This window comes from Myotis brandtii, unplaced genomic scaffold, assembly GCF_000412655.1.
Source record: "Myotis brandtii unplaced genomic scaffold, ASM41265v1 scaffold344, whole genome shotgun sequence".
In the NCBI taxonomy this organism is placed as follows: Eukaryota; Metazoa; Chordata; class Mammalia; order Chiroptera; family Vespertilionidae; genus Myotis; species Myotis brandtii.
In genome coordinates this window covers 6,592,283-6,609,117 of record NW_005363247.1, presented here as the reverse complement: position 1 = coordinate 6,609,117, position 16,835 = coordinate 6,592,283, and the positions used below count along the sequence as shown (strand labels likewise).

The following is a 16,835-nucleotide window of genomic DNA, read 5'->3' as shown; positions in this document are numbered from 1 at the left end:
TTGATCTCTCCCCCTTACCCCCACCCTCCTCTACCTTCCCTCTGAGGTTTGACAGTCTGATCAATGCTTCTGTCTCTGGATCTGTTTTTGTTCATCAGTTTATGTTGTTCATTATATTCCACAAATGAGTGAGATCATGTGATATTTATCTTTCTCTGACTGGCCTATTTCACTTAGCACAATGCTCACATTTTAAAGCAGCTCAGGACCTCCTCAGAGGGACCTGATAACCAGGTGTAATGATTTCCATATGAGCCAAAGAGCTTGGCTAGAATCAAGATATACACATCTCCAGTTTTCCCAGCACCTCACCTGCTTCCTGTCAGGCAGTCATCCCTTGAAAAGTGTGTGCAGAGTGGAGGAATGTATTTATTGAGCATCTATTTGCACTGGGCCCATCGAGAAACACTGGAAGGACTTCTAGTGAGCAAAACAATAATGGCTCCTGGCCTTGTGTTACATAAATAACTGTGGAGACAGGTTTGAATCAAATAGTCACCCATTCTATAACCATCCACTGTGATTAATGCTACAAAGCCAAAATAGAAGGAACCTAACATATCTGGAAGTGACAGGAGGCTCCCCTGAGGGAGCAATGTTAAAGCTAGGATCTGTTTAGTGAGGCGGAGCTACCAGATGAAGGGAAAAATGGACAGCACACCTGGGAGAGGAAAGAGCCATTAACGAAGGTGCTGAGGCAGCAGGACCAGAGGAGGAGCAGTCGGGGAACTGCAGTAGGTGAGTGCCTGTGAGTGGAGAGCCAGAGTGCAGGTTGAGATGTAGCTGTGGCCATCCTGCCTGCCTCACACTCATTTTCTGCACACTGGGAAATTCCATCAAAACACTTCTCTGTTCTTTTATGTGTCTTTTGAGTTTTCCCCATTAAGCATGCAATACTTTTTTACTGGAAAAACGAGATTGTTTGTAAAAGGTAGCCCCATGAAATAGCTTCTAAAGATGTGTCACTTTGTTAATTTTTTATGCCTTTGCTTCTTCTTGTACTTTATATCCTACACATCTCAGTATTTAATTAAAAATTTTAATTAAATCAGCCAGAGATGGAAAAACACAGGTATAAAAGAACAAACTCACTGTCAAATGTGATCATCCAAATGCTTCTTGAGAAGCAATAGTTATGTGTCCTGCCCCAAATGTTATGTGCAGTCCGTACTGATCGGAGCTACCAGATGAAGGGAAAAATGGACAGCACACCTGGGAGAGGAAAGAGCCATTAACAAAGGTGCTGAGGCAGCAGGACCAGAGGGGGAGCAGTCAGGGAACTGCAGTAGGTGAGGGTGCCTGTGAGTGGAGAGCCAGAGTGCTGGTTGAGATGGAGGTGCGGCCATCCTGCCTGCCTCTCACTCATTTTCTGCACACCGGGAAATTCCATCAAAACACTTCTCTGTTCTTTAATGTGTCTTTTGAGTTTTCCCCATTAAGCATGCAATACTTTTTTACTGGAAAAACGAGATTGTTTATAAAAGGTAGCCCCATGAAATAGCTTCTAAAGATGTGTCACTTTGTTAATTTTTTATGCCTTTGCTTCTTCTTGTACTTTATATCCTACACATCTCAGTATTTAATTAAAAATTTTAATTAAATCAGCCAGAGATGGAAAAACACAGGTATAAAAGAACAAACTCACTGTCAAATGTGATCATCCAAATGCTTCTTGAGAAGCAATAGTTATGTGTCCTGCCCCAAATGTTATGTGCAGTCCGTACTGATACTAATAACATTGTAGAATGTCGCTGGGGCTCTCTTTCTTCAATTCTGGTGATTGTGCAAGGAGAGATTTTTATTGCTGTTTATTCTCTATGAAATTGTCACAAATCTTTGCCTTTTCAGGTTGAATTTGATTTTGGGTGAGAACTGCAAGTCATTTTGAACAAGGTTGAAAAAGAAAATAGATGATTGAACTAAAAATTAATAATTATATTGAAAAATAATATATAACTATAAGGTAATAAGACTAATTTCTTATATTGCTCATAAACCAAAGATTAAGACATTCTTATTTTTTGAGTAATGGCATAACTGGAATAAAGATAGAGCCCCCTCCCTAGGGTGACTATGTCAGGAGTTGGCATACTTATGTAATTATAAATTCTGAAATACATGTTCAAAAATCAATTTACTTCACTTAATAAAACTTATATTCATTCATTCATTCATTCATTCATCCAATCTTGAATGTCTACTCCAAAACCAGCTTTATTCTGGATAGTTAAACATAAGATCTTTCTTTCAATAAACTTCAGTAGTGATCAGCAATCAAAAATTGGGGTGCATTGAACTTTTATACATCAATGAATAAAGACAGAGAGACCTGCCCTAGAAGAATTTACATTTTAGTGTGGAATTGAGAGATAAAAAAAGTTACAAAGCAAATGAAATTAAGTAAATCATATAGTATGTTAGAAGTAAATTAAGTAAATCATACATGTTCAAAAATCAATTTACTTCACTTAATAAAACTTATATTCATTTATTCATTCATCCAATCTTGAATGTCTACTCCAAAACCAGCTTTATTCTGGGTGCTTGGAATACATCAATGAATAAAGACAGAGAGACCTGCCTTAGAAGAATTTACATTTTAGTGTGGAATTGAGAGATAAAAAAAGTTACAAAGCAAATGAAATTAAGTAAATCATATAGTATGTTAGAAGTAAATTAAGTAAATCATATAGTATGTTAGAAGTGGTAACTACTATGACAAAAAAAGAAAGAGTAGAACAGAATTAGGGGGTTGGAAACCTGGGACTCAGGTGGCAGCTGAGGTTAATTAGCTAATAGCAAATAGTTATATTGTGATCACATTATTGCTTTGTCCTCAATATAAGTTTATATGTTTAAAATGATTCCATCAAAACTCAAACAAGACAGTTGACGTACCTAGAAGTAAATAAATATATACTTGTATTAATCTGCTTGAGCTACCATATCAAAATACCATAGATTGGGTGGTTTAAGCAATGGAAATTTATTTCCCCACAGTTCTGGAGACCAGAAGTCCAAGACAAGGTGCCAGCACATTCAGTTTCTGGTAAGAACCTCTTCTTGGCTTGCAGATGGTTGGCAGATGGTTCTCACATGGTCTTTCCTCTGTGCTTGTGCAGAGAGAGAGAGAATGAACACATTCTGGTGTCTCTTCATCCTCTTATAAGGGCACTTATCCCCTTGGAATAGGGCCCCAGCCTTATTACTTTGTTTACCACTAATTACCTCCAATAGCATCACATTGGAGCTTAGGGCCTGATCATATAAATTTTGGTAGGACTCAATTCAGTCCATACAATACTTGAGTCATTTGAACACCCTAAAAAGATAAATACCATCAATTGAACAAGCAATTAGGTTGGGAGGTACAAACCTAAGAGTTGCACATTGGACTAATTTCCTAATAATTAATGGACATCATTCCCCTACCTTCCTCATAAAACATGTACATCCTAATGTTTAATGTGTGTGACATTTCAGTGTTAAAAAATGATTGACCTTTTAAAAGGTTGGCTTTTTAAGGATAAAAGTTCAATGCACCCCAATTCTTGATTGCTGATCACTACTGAAGTTTATTGAAAGAAAGATCTTATGTTTAACTATAATCTCTTCTATGTGAAGTAATACCTTTGATGTCCAGATAAAAGCACTTTTAAATTCTAAAACAAGATAAAAAGACATATAGAAGATGAAAGTCCTGAGGTGATGTAAGAAGAGAAAGAAAAAAATGGGAGAAATATCTTTGAGGTCCCTAACAACCCTTTATATTTTATTGAATCATTTGACTGAGTGGTTTTAGTCATCATAAAATCCAGGATAGTAGGATTATATATTTATGGAAAATAATAGAATGTGTAAGTTCCACAAACATAGGAATTATGACTTTGCTTTTCTGTAAAGGCTAGGATAATATTATACATTCAGCATATGTATCATAAATGATAGTGATGGAAGGAGCAAGGATTGCAAATAGGAGGATCATTTTAAAGAGAAAACATATCAGAATACAGTTTGGGAATCCTTCTCAGATTCAAACAAGAAAGTACTGCATTTCAGAACCTAAAGCATAACAGACATTCAATTACTGGTGTCCTGAAATATATTATCTGACTAGATATGGCCCTAATATTGATTTATTTGAAAAATAATCATAATCTTTGAGAAATTTCATGTTTCAGTTTGAAAAATGAATGTTTTAATTGAATAATAAAATATTTATATGTAACTCCCTGTGTATTAAAGAAATAATCAAATTCTTAAGTCAAATAATAACATTTTTAAATAAGTTATATTAAAGTTCAACTATCTAAGGTGGAGAGAATACAAGAGAAATGTGTTATGTATTTTCTTTATATAAAGCACTGGAAGTGCTTTTGAAAGGATATTTTGGAATAATGCTGACCTGACTCACTACAATTTATTACTACGAATTTGAAATAGATGCTTAACACTGCCAGGCAATCCTACCCCTCTTATATAATAAAGTCACCTTCTCTTAGACAATGTTTTTACTCTTCTTTCTTCTTAAAACTCCAGAAACCTTTCCCAGTTGATAGTTTCTCCAAATATTTTCAGAGAAATAAATACACTTAGACATGCTGTACTTCATCTTCTCACTACCCAAATCTACTGACCTATGGCCCTGGCTGACCATCTCTTATGATGATGGCAGGCAAAGTCCTGCTCCATTTAGGCTCCAGATCCCAACCACTGCTCAGAGCTTGACTCTTTCAATGATCTCTTTCCCTCTTATTTCTGGATTTTTTCCCTTTTTCCTGAATAATTCCCATTTTGCATATAAACATGAATTAATATCACTCATTTCTAATTAAAGGAGCAAAAATTCCTCTTTCAACATGTCATTCTCCATCTACTCCTCCATTTCCTTCATAGCTTAAAGTGTTTCTTCTCACTCTACGCTTTTCTTCATCTCTTACTGTCTCAATATAGTAAAGTAGGTTTTTATTCTTACAATGTCACTGAAATGGCTTCTACCAAGGTCAACATCTTGCCAAAGCCAAAGGTGATGATCATCATCATCATAATAATACCACCTCTATAATGCCTACTGTGTGTTAGGCAATATTCTAATTATTTAATCTATATTAACTAATTTAAATTTTACTATCACCTTTATAAGGTAGGTCTGATTATAATACCCATTTTACAAATGAAAGCACTGGAAAGCTAAATAACCTGACAAGGTCTCACTGTGTAAAATGATGCAGCCAGGATTTGAACCTGAAGCAGTCTGGTTTATGATTTCTCCTCTGACTGCACTGTTCTTTATCAATACCCTACTTCCCATCTCAGCAGCACTTAACATGAACCACTTCATCTCTAGTTCTCCGTGAACCATCATGTTTTAAATTTTATTTTAATTAACTTATTAGTTTTAATTTCTTGCATTCTTGGTTATTCTCTCTGAATCTTATTTGCTGGTTCCTTCTTCTCCATCAGCCCTTCGAAGGTTGCAGTTCCCTAGAGCTGTGTTCTCAGCCCCGTTCTTTACGTTGCACCCTGGTCTCACAGTGTAGAGTCCCATCTCTACACTGCTGACTCTCAAATGTTATTTTTTCCCATGAGCTCCATCCAGACTTTACAGCAGGGGTCCTCAAACTACAGCCCGTGGGCCACATGCAAAGACAAATATTGTATTTGTTCCCGTTTTGTTTTTTTACTTCAAAATAAGATATGTGCAGTGTGCATAGGAATTTGTTCATAGTTTTTTTTTTAAACTATAGTCCGGCCCTCCAACGGTCTGAGGGACAGTGAATTGGCCCCCTGTTTAAAAAGTTTGAGGACCCTTGCACAGAGTCAAAAGCCTAAGTGACTTCTCTGCTCTGATTTCTGTTAGGCATCTCTAACTTCACATTGGCCAGGACAAAACTATTGATTCCTCTCTCTACTCACTCCTGCAAAAATCCCCTTCCCTCAGTCTTTCAAGTCTCACTGACAGAAAGGCCATGGAAAATGCAAGACTATATCCAGTGAAAATTGAACCAGATTCTCTCTGGAGTGCTGCTGGGGATATCTAGGGTTGGCTTTGGTGCTGAAAGCCTATGGGAGTGTTCTGGTAAGGGGGAGAGTGCCCATAATGCAAGAACTGGTTTTCTGTGGCACATGTTCTAGCCAGATACATGCTGCAGATACTTTGAAATGTGTACTTGGACACAGCATCACGGCCGAGAGGATTGGGAATCAAAAGCTGAGTAGTTTCTAAGATGTCAGGAACGCTTTAAAGCATCGGTTTGAGTCCTTTGTTTAATCCATACATTTTGAATCAGATTCTCCCATTTTATAAAGTGACGTTTCCCATTTTATATTTTCCCATTTTATAAAGACAGTCTGACAGATATTATGTGTGTTCCCACACAAATCTGTCAGTTCACTCATCTTCACCCACCACCCCCTCCTATGGTTCAAATTTGAAACTTTCTGAAGCAGAGAATGCTAGGCGGCTGGAGGTAGTCTGGTGAAAACTCAAAAGTAAAAATTCGTCTTAAACCTTCATTTATCTGGAGTCCTAATCTACACCACAGCAGGTCACTGCTGGGTGGAGAAATGCAGGACTTCCATGGCCCCTCTGAGGCCACAGGTAGGGCACACAGGATAGTACTCTTCAATTTGTATGTATAACCCTTAAAATTCTTTTCTCCTTTGTGCATTTAGACATCAAAGAATGCCCCAGAAAACCCGTATTTGTACACTGCTACTTGGCTTTATCCCAAACGATCAGATCTTGTTATAATCCAAATTATTTCTGTAAACTAAAAGTATCATCTTGTTCTGAATGGTAAATTCTGCCCCTCCTGAAGCCCAGTGAATGTTTTCAGTGAAAAGGCGGACAGACATTTCCCATGCAAAGAGGTGGGTGTTTTTCTTGCAAATCTCAGGATGGATGTCATCTCTTAAAGGAAAACTGTTTTCTCTTCTGAAATACACTTAATGGATCCTCAGTGACATCTAAACTTTGGGTAAACCCTGCAATGAGTCTAAGCTCATAAACCCTGTTTGTAATTGTTGTTTTTTTTTCCTAAACCAATCATTAGAAAAATCAAACATTTTACATATTATATTCTCTTTTCCCAATTTTTATAAAAAAAGAGAAGCTATTTTAGTTTTATTTTTTAATTTGCGTAGTTAATATATGCACATGGCAGTTAGCTCAAAAGGTACTTAAAGACAGTGAAGATTCTCTTTCCTATAGTGTATTTTATTACCTAGTTCTCTTTGGAGGGAATCAAGTTTACCAATATCTAAGTATATACAACACTCTACTCTTGACCTTTGAGGTTACACTAACATAATAGTTAATAAAAATACATCACTAAAAATCTGACTATATATTATACTTTTAAAAGTATAGACACTATAATTATATAAATAATGATATTGAGAACAATAAGTAGACATCATAAAAGAAAATAGTTAACTCTTAATAAGTATTTCTTTCATTCTTTTCATATTTCCATGTTTATTTCATCTTACATGTTCTCTGCTAAGTAACTCATTTCATTGATTCTGAAATTAAAATGTTTCTTATAATTGTTGGCATCTTACAATTAGTTGGCAATGCTTTTATTTCTTAATGGCACAATAAATAAATATCTTAGATTGGATAAAGTATAATTTGACTTCTTATTACTTCTTGGGAAAAAAAGACAAATTAGAATTGTGGTAGATAAATAAATGAGGAGGGTTTGCTAGGCTTCTATTTAGACCTTTAAACAAAAATTAAAAACATTTAAAAAATTACTCCCAATCTTTAATAATTTTCAGACTTTAGGCTACATTGTGTTGTATGTAACTAGCATTTAAAAATATAATATTCTGATTTTAAAATGTCACCTAATGATGTAGGTGAAATACTGTGGAATAGTTCCAACACAACATCTAATAAGGTGATTAAGTCAATATCTTTTTTAAATGCTTGTGTTTGGGCATTTATTCTAGATACAGATCTACTGATGTTAACTTGAGAACTGCTCTCTGGCATTATTCAGAGCAAAGTTTAGTTATTAGGAAAATGTCTAGCAGCACCTCCTTGTTATGCAAGGCACAGAAATGGTGTCCTCACCTGTACTGAAATGTGGAAAGGGATTTTTTTCTGTAAGACATTACAAATGGGGTCCAGTTGATAGTGTTCTACAGTGTGTGTGCTTCTTTCAAAACATTTGTTTTAAAAATGTTTGGCTTGGCACTATATGAGGTAGAGATGTACAGAAAAGGCCAAGGTAAATTAGATGTGCTTCCTCAGAGCTTGGGTCTGCTGGTATAGATAAGCTGTGTGCAAATAGCTAGAAAAAAACAAATTAAAGAGGTAAACAGTGCCATAAAAGGTACATCAATAAAAGGAAAGACATGACATCCATCAGAAAAAGATAAGGAAAGCATCATGAAGGAAGTATTTTTATAAAACTGATAAAAATTAACACAGGAAATTAATTGGTTATTTTGTCACAATTATTGGAAAAACTATTTTACTGATTTTTTAATAATCATCACCCAATAAGTAAAGATTTTTTTTTCTCCATTGATTTTTAGAGAGAGTGGAAAGGAGGGGGGAGAGGGAGAGGGAGAGGGAGAGAGCTGATGTGAGAGAGACACATGGATTGGTGGCCTCCTGCCCCAGCCTGGGATTGAATCCGCAACCCAGATACATGCCCTTGACAGGGAATCGAACCCCGCAATCCTTCCACCCTTGGGCCAATGCTCTAACCATGGAGCCAAACCAGCCAGGGCTTACTGATTTTTAATGTTCAATTTAGGTAAGCTAGACCCTTTTTGAAGATAATAAGGTTTTTTTTGTATGTATAGTTTTAAGTAAAAAGTTCTGTCTACATCAAAACTCTTTCTGGGTAATCTCGCCTTGTTTTTTCAGAAGTATGACACAAAGTTAAAATGGGTGAAATTGCTTAAGGATTTGAGAGTGTGAGAATGCAAGCAACGTCTGATATTAACTAACTATAAGCTAAGCGGGAAAATAGATTTTGGGTTTGGTAGGAAGTAGAGGGTCTCAGAATCGTCATCCTGTCAGCCACAGCTGTGACACACTGTGGGACTCCCCTCTTCCCTTTATTTCCAGCCTTTGGTTTTCAGCTGCCCCGTGGGAAGGCACCTTCCTGGTCAGATTTTCCTAGCTTAGTCCAAATCAAAAACTAGCGCCTCTATTTTTTTCCTTATTCTTTCTAAAGAGGGAGTCACCATTACTAGTTCTTATAAAAGCATGCAAAATAGACAATAAACATTTCCATTGGTATTTAAATGATCATTTGAACAAAGACTTACTGGCCACAGGAGATTTATACCTTGTGTATTTTTTAAATAAAAAGGAGGCACAACTTTAATTTTAGTCGGAACCTTGAATATATGAACAGGTTTTAGGACCTCATTTATTACAGATTTGTAAGGTGTTTCCAAAAGAATCTTGCACCTTAGCACCTGGAATTAATGCTTTTTCCCCCTTCAAAATAGTACAATCTCTCACATGGATTTCAGAAACTTAACAGAGACATAAATGATAGCAGAAATCTAAAGTCAGGTGTTATTTTGTAATAAATCTTATCACTCACCATAGTGACAGAATAAAAATGTCTTTTTAAATGCTTGGCTTGACTCTAAGAACTTCTGAATTTTGGCTGAACTTATTTTAGCCTAGCCAGTGACTGTGATCTTGGAAGCAAGCTAGACAGGGGGAAAATCTTCTATATATATAAAAGCCTACGCGACCGTTATGACTGAACAACTGGAATGACTGGATAGACTGGACGACTAGCCAGTAGCTATGACATGCACTGACCTAGACCTTGCTGCTGGGGCCCTGACAGCCCTGAATCTGGTTCACCTGCACCCTGGACCCAGACTGGAGGGAGGAGAGAGCCTGATTCCTTGTGGAATTGGCCATTGGTTAGCTTGCTGCTGGGGCCAACCTCTCGTGGTCCCTCCCCCCAGCAGGCCGCCCCCCACCCCCATTGGCCCCGATCTCCGGCCAGGTCGAGGGACCCCACCCGTGCATGACTTTGTGCACTGGGCTTCTAGTTTAATAATAAAATTGATATGTTCTATTCCTTATTTATTGGCAGCAACTAGTATCAGAATGTCTGCTTTGCCCATAGATGATAGCTAGTAAAGTCAATGTGTCACTTAGGGTTTTGCTAGTGGTTATAAAAAATAAACCAAAAAAAGTCAGTGGCTTAACACAATAGAAGTTGATTTCTCACTCACACAACACCTAGTGTGTGTCTTTCTGAGCGTTCCTGGAATCCAGGTTCCTTTCATATTTGGACTGTTGTTTGCTGGGGGTCTTGGAATCCTCATGTTCAGGCAGAAGGAGAAGGATAAAGGACAGAGAAGAGAAGACACAGACTCTTTCATTCACTTTGGCTATTAAGTGACATACATCTCTTTACATTCTGGTAAATATGGTCCCATATAGATTGCAGAGGTTGCTGGTAAATGTAACTGGCTAGGTAGCTGCTTCCCAGAAAAACACACGAAGTAAGAGTGGATAAGTTTGCTGGATTCACAGTATCTGTATTATGGTGGTGGTGGTGATGGTGGGGTGACAGGGTCCTCAAATTTTGTTGCAGAGTAAGCTGTTTCTGCCCAGTGCAAGTTGATCCCACCTGATTAGAGAAGATTCTGTGGAAAGCCCAGTGGTAATTTGTTTTGAAAAGCCATGTTGCTTTGGGGAGAATATTTCATGCCCACTAGCTGAGTGTAAGAATTCTAAATCCAGTAAACCTACCTACTCTTTTTTTTTTAAAAAAAAAAAATTTGCATATTCCTTCTAAAAGGAAATGGGAATTTATGCAAAAGTACTTCTGACTTGTTTTGCTTGTCCGCAAACGTTTGAACTGATGAAGTATTGATATAAGTAAATTGTCTTCTGACAAAGGTATTAATTAACCTACAGCAGAATGTCATGACCAAGAACTGCTGGGCTGAGATATAAGGTAGGTGCATAAGAAAATGCTCCCTCAGGATACATATGTAATACTTTAAATAAGAAAGAAAGAAAGAAAGAAAGAAAGAAAGAAAGAAAGAAAGAAAGAAAGAAAGAAAGAAAGAACTCCCTCGTTGAAGTCAGTAGATTTGTCTTCTGATCTTATTTTCTGCTTCTGTGTGACCTTAGGCAAGTTCTCACCATCCTCAATTGTAAAATTAGACTTGAAATTGATGATCCAGCTCTGACTCTTTCTGTACTAAATTTTTTTTTCAATCTATAGTTTGAAGACTTTGGAATTTAAAGGGATAGCCTGAAGGGGTAAGAGTAAAGAGAATATGGCTAGCAAATCAAGCACCTCACTTGGTGAGCAAAAATGTCCCCATCTTCTGAGAATTTGTATTCAGAATAAAAGATACTTAAAATGTAATTATTCTGATAATGATTTTATAAGTATCTGCCAGTTTGAGGGGGAAGGGCTTTTAGAATTTTATTGGGCATCTCAGCATTGTAAATTGACTCTAGTTTGTATTATTTTTATATTTCCAATGATATCTGTCTTGCTTTTTTTGTTGTTGTTAATCCTCACCCGAGGATATTTTTCTATTTTTTAGAGTGAATGGAAGGGAGGGGAAGAGACACAGAGAGAAACATTGATGGATTGGTTGCCTCCCCCATGGGCCCAAGCAGGTCAGGGCCTACCACCGAGGTACAGTCCAACCAGGGCCCTGGCCTGCCACCGAGGTATGTGCCCTTGACCAGAATTGAACCTGGGACTCTTCATTTCCCGGGGCCGATGCTCTATCCACTGAGCCAAACCAGCTAGGGCCTGCCTTGCTTTTGCTCAAAGAGTGCATCCTCCTCTATTGGGAAATATAGGTGGTTTCGTTTTTTGTTTTCTGTTTGTTTGTTTTGGTGTTAGGGGAAACCTAAGTGGTCAAGACTGAATTTGTTGAATGCACATCCCTGAATTCTGGATAATCTATGAGAGCAGCTGAGCCTCCTGATGGAAAAAGGTCATGGACCTTAGTATGTGTGCTGGTTAATTCAGACTCTTGGTAAATTTGTGAATGTGCTGAACATGTCCTTACAGGCAACCCTCATGTGCCAGGCATCCACTAATTTTACAATGAAAATAATTTTACTTCTTTTGTGATTCCTTCAAATGCCATATTAAGTGTTGTTTTAATTTTTTTAAGTAAAATCAGTCATGTAGTAGATACTGAGCAATACATAGCCACTTATTGTTTCTACCAATTAATATTTCTTTCTGGATTTTCATTCTTTTAAGGCTATGTTGATTGTTTTGGATTTCTTTTAGCCCATGTAAGGCTCCTTCACAAATATTTATCAGCATTCACTAGATGTGAGGGACCTTCTTACGTGTACTGGTGGATATTATGACCCATGAAACAGCACAGATGGTACAAAAGGGAAAGGTATGTGGACATGGGTGACTTACCAGTTGTTAGCAAGGCCATTCTTTTCTTTATGATAGTTGGGATCACTTTTATAAAATTGATTTTATTTGAAGGCTGTTAGGATGCTTATTGGTCTACAAACTTTACAAGCTGCCTCAGTTGTTGAGGTTCCATTGTAATATCCCATCCCCTTTGCTTTGCTCTTTTAAAATATATCATTGGCTCGTGTTTGAGCCATAATACATTAAACTTACTATTAATCATTAACACCTGGCTGTGAGTTATTTGGTGAGTTTGCTTGGTGCCAGCTAATGGAGAGTGTCAGTGCCTGAGACCTGGAAGGAGGGAGCTGTCCGGACTGTTAGCAAAGGGTCTTGGTTTCCATCTGGTCCTCCATGTGTGGTCCAGAGTCAGGCTGGCTGCTCCCATAACTGTACCTGAAGCCAAGAGCACTTGAAGAGAGTGAAACATCCCTTTCCTAAGGGCAGCTCAGGTAAGGCTCAGTCTTTTAAAAAAATTCCTAGGATACTGGAGAAAGTAAAATAAACCCAAGGTATGGAAATAAAAAGGAATGTAGAGCACAGATGTCTTGTTTTTCTGAACTGTAGTGCACACTCAGATTGATTTGGCTGATTCCTTTGCCCTGTTGTAACCATGTTATTGGAAAGTGAACTGCCAAATTCTCTTTTGATACAGCCATTCATAGTGCCTCTGAATGGTGAGACTAAATGGACAGAAAATTGATTGAAGCTTTCCTAGCCACATCCCACCTGAGGAAAATTGCTTTTCAGACTCCGTATCAGCATATCATTCTTCCTTGCTGAAGAATTGTGGGTGGTCAATTCTTGGACAAAAAGGAGATAAATACCTTTAGAATTTGGAGAATTTTCCAAATTAATAGAAGAGAGGAGCACATGGCAGCTGCAGAATAGTATAAAATAAAGCTGAGAGCTCAGAAAAGTTAGGGCTAAAACCAAACTTTACTTCTTAGTTTTACTTAGAGTTTTCTTTTCACCAGATTTATTTCTGTAAAAGTTATATGCTAATTCTTATTTTATCTTTTTTTATTATGACCTACTTAAGAAACTTTTGTGATCAAGTGTTACTGTTTATTTATAAATGGTGAATGATATTAATACAGGATCTTTGGACAGGGTCTCTTTGGACAAAGCTTGAAGTTCTCAAAGTAAATAATTTTAAATACAAAACTATGTACATAAACTCCTAAATTATTGTGTACTCATGTTTCATGCTCTCTCTGAGTTTATTTTTTATCTCCCTCATAATTAACACTCAACTAAATTTAGTATGAATTTATTTTTTTTACGTGGTTATATTTGGTACAGTGAGCTCTGAATACAATATTCTCTATTATGTTTTAGAATACTGTTTTTAATTTTGCTTCTGATAGAATAGTGTCACAAGGACAATTTTATTCTTTATTAGTCTGAAAAACGACATAGCCAGTTTTATGTTTTCTAAAGCGTCCTTTCCACTAGAGTGTTATTCCCTCTCCTTGCCCTTCAAAATGACTGTTCTGGTCCAGTGAGATGGGGTCAGTACAGACATCCATGACTTGTGCTTTCAAAACAGCACGTGACCTGCTAACCTGGAGGGAACCTCTGAATCTTGGGTTTACTGCCAAACACAGAACTCCCATGAGATGAGCAACTATATTTCACTCATATTGTAGTCCCAGCACCTAGCACAGGTCCTCGCTTTCAGCGGGTCCTCAATCAATGCTTGTTGAATTGAAGCGAATAGAGAAATATAAGCAAGTCAGTCAGGATTCTCTGATTTTCAAGTGATGGAAAAACCAGCCTGAACAAAATGGGAATTTATTGGCTCCAGTATTTGAGCTATCCAGGGATACACATCAGACTTGTCAGGACCCAAGGGTGTCCTCATTGTCATCAGTACACGGTGCTTCTCCCTTTTTCTTTCTGCCTTGGATCCTGCTGTCCTCTGTGTTGGCAGGCTCCCTGCATGTGGAGGCAAAGAGGATCCCCCCCGCCGCTTCGGACTTACTTGCCCCGACAGCTAGCCTGCTCAGGAGAACCGTATATGTAGGTATCTTTAGCATAAGTCCTGGTCTGATCCTGGGAGTCTCAGTGGCCTTATGTGGCCTCATCGTCCCTGAACCCATCACTGTTTGCAGGGGAATAGTGTATTCTGGCCAGACCTGGGTCAGGAGCAGCCCACCTGTGGTCAGCTCCACTGAAATCATATGTCCTAAGAATAGGGCATGGTGGTTCCCCAGAAAGATGCCTGCAGGTGATCACCACCCCCAGGAATTGTTACAAATAAGGAATGGTAGCAATTGGCAACAGACCACAAATGCAAAATAGATCGTAAGTTTGAAACTAGATTACCCTCCTTCTAATGAGCTCTATGGTCCTGGTACACTTGGTGTTTTTAGGGATTCAGTAATAGATTTAAGCCTCTACTTGGGATTGCTGGGCCTCTAAACCTACTAGATGTGGTGGGAAAATGTATTCTCCCTTCGTGGGATGGAGAATATTGAAAGCCTAGTCATCATGTTTGTTCTGGATATTGTGCCCATTGTGAACCAAATTATTCTCTTGAAGATGAAACGTGCTGGAACAAACATCTACTAGCACCAGTTCTGCTTAGTCTGACATGTGTTCCAGCTGTTCCTGGTGGAAACTCATGTAGGGACAATTCCTGGACTTCCCTCTTAGCCGTGTTCCCAGGCTTGATGCTAGTGCCAGAAGCTCCGGCATGTCCCATTCTTCTCAAGAGGGTCTCCTGGAGTGTGAGGATGAGACACTGTCTTTCCTGCATCCCAGCCTAGGTCTCTTGGGGACTTGGCAAAAGTTCCCAGGGTTCTATTTAAGTGTCCTTTTTGGGCTACAAGTGCTCGCATGCATTTAATTCCTATGAAAAGTTTTGAGGGTCCCAGCATTCCCCAGACAAGACAGACAAAAGAGGCCCCAATAATGACCCTAAGTTCCATTAGGAAGTCCATTTCTGAGTTAACACTACACTGCATTGTCCTTACCAGGTACTGTCTTAGGTTCATGAGGTCAGACCAAGTAGAAGCTGAAACTTCTGTAGAGTCATATCAAAAAAAATGATATGACTCTTTTCTCCCCTTGGTTTATAAATACAAGATGAACTTTCAAGTTGTCTGGGCCCTCTATTACTCCTGAGGTAGTACTTCCTGGTGACTTGTGTATTTGCAAATGTCTGCAGAAAGCATACTAATTAAGAATATTGGAAAGTAAGGTTCTGCTGTAGCAAAATATAATAAAATTTCAATCAGCACTCAGAATACACTTGTTTTCATTATATCAAGATGTTGAGTAAATCAGTATGCTACTTTTATTTTGTTATGAATATTTTTATTTATTAAAAAGATTAATTGACCTTTAAATAATTTTATATCACTTATTATATGAAAGTAAAATAAAACTTTTACTAACTGGTGGAATATATAGTTATGATAAAATAATACTGTTTCATTTATTTTATCAAAAATTAAGTTTGTTAATATATCCACATGAATGTAGCAATACACTGCGCCCTGGCTGGGTAGCTTAGCTGGTGAGAGCGAGCGTCCTCCTGATAGGCCAAGGTTGCGGGTTCCATACCCAGTCAGGCACAGACAGGAATCAACCAATGATTGCATAAATAAGTGAAAACAATTGATGTTTCTCTTTCTCTTTTTCTCCCTCCCTCACTCTCCTCCTTCCTCTCGCTCTCTAATAATAATAATAATAATAATAATAATAATAACAATAATAATGAAATCAGTAAAGTAGCAATACATTGGGAAAATTTTCTTTTAGAAAATTAATTCAAATGCTATGCAAGAACCTTCTCTTTTAAACAGATGCTTTTAAATAAAAAGTTAAGTGGTAAGTGTTAAGTCCACACCAACAGGAGCCAGGCCAAGAGATGTTGTAAGAGTTTAAGAAATTTTATTACATTCTCTCACAGTGGGCTAAGACCAGTGTTTCAGTGTCAGCACCGAGGGAGTGTTTATGTTCTCTTATATAGGGCCTGGGTCAGGTTGCACCAGCCAGCTGGGGTAGCTGCCTGAGCAACAGGATGTCCTTGGAAGATAGCAGGATATCTGGTGGGCACACAACTCAGTCAGGGAGAGGGGAGTGCCTGAGTCAGTTGGGGAGTGTATCCTGTCTTCTTCAGGTGCAGGCCATTTGCTTCAAGCTATGGAAAAAAAAGTATAACAATATATTTCAGAAAACATGTCCAAACAGGAGCGTCAGGGATATACCAGGTGTACCGGTTAATAATGCAGATTTTGTAATCAAAGAAAACACAATAATTTCAAGAGAAGCATCAAAAGTGCTTTATTCACTAGCTACACACTTCCCCCCATCTTTCAGGTAATTTGTGGATACCGTCCCAATAGAACTTTTCTTGTTTTGAGGCAAACAATTCAGAGACCCAATTTTCCACTTCTTCGTACGTTTTGA

General features: G+C 37.8%; 1 protein-coding gene across 2 annotated transcripts in view; it reads left to right on the top strand.

The window, feature by feature from the left end:
- The window catches only part of MCTP1 (multiple C2 domains, transmembrane 1), a 448,818-nt gene that overhangs the window by 99,961 nt on the left and 332,022 nt on the right, over positions 1 to 16,835 (top strand). Inside the window, exon 1 of one of the 2 annotated variants that reach the window (XM_014543975.1) lies at positions 12,690 to 12,865. The exons of the other annotated variant lie outside the window; for it this stretch is intronic. The gene's annotated coding sequence lies outside the window, so the exon portion shown is untranslated. Of the gene's footprint in view, positions 1 to 12,689; positions 12,866 to 16,835 lie in introns of those variants that run through there. 2 annotated transcript variants of the gene reach the window in all.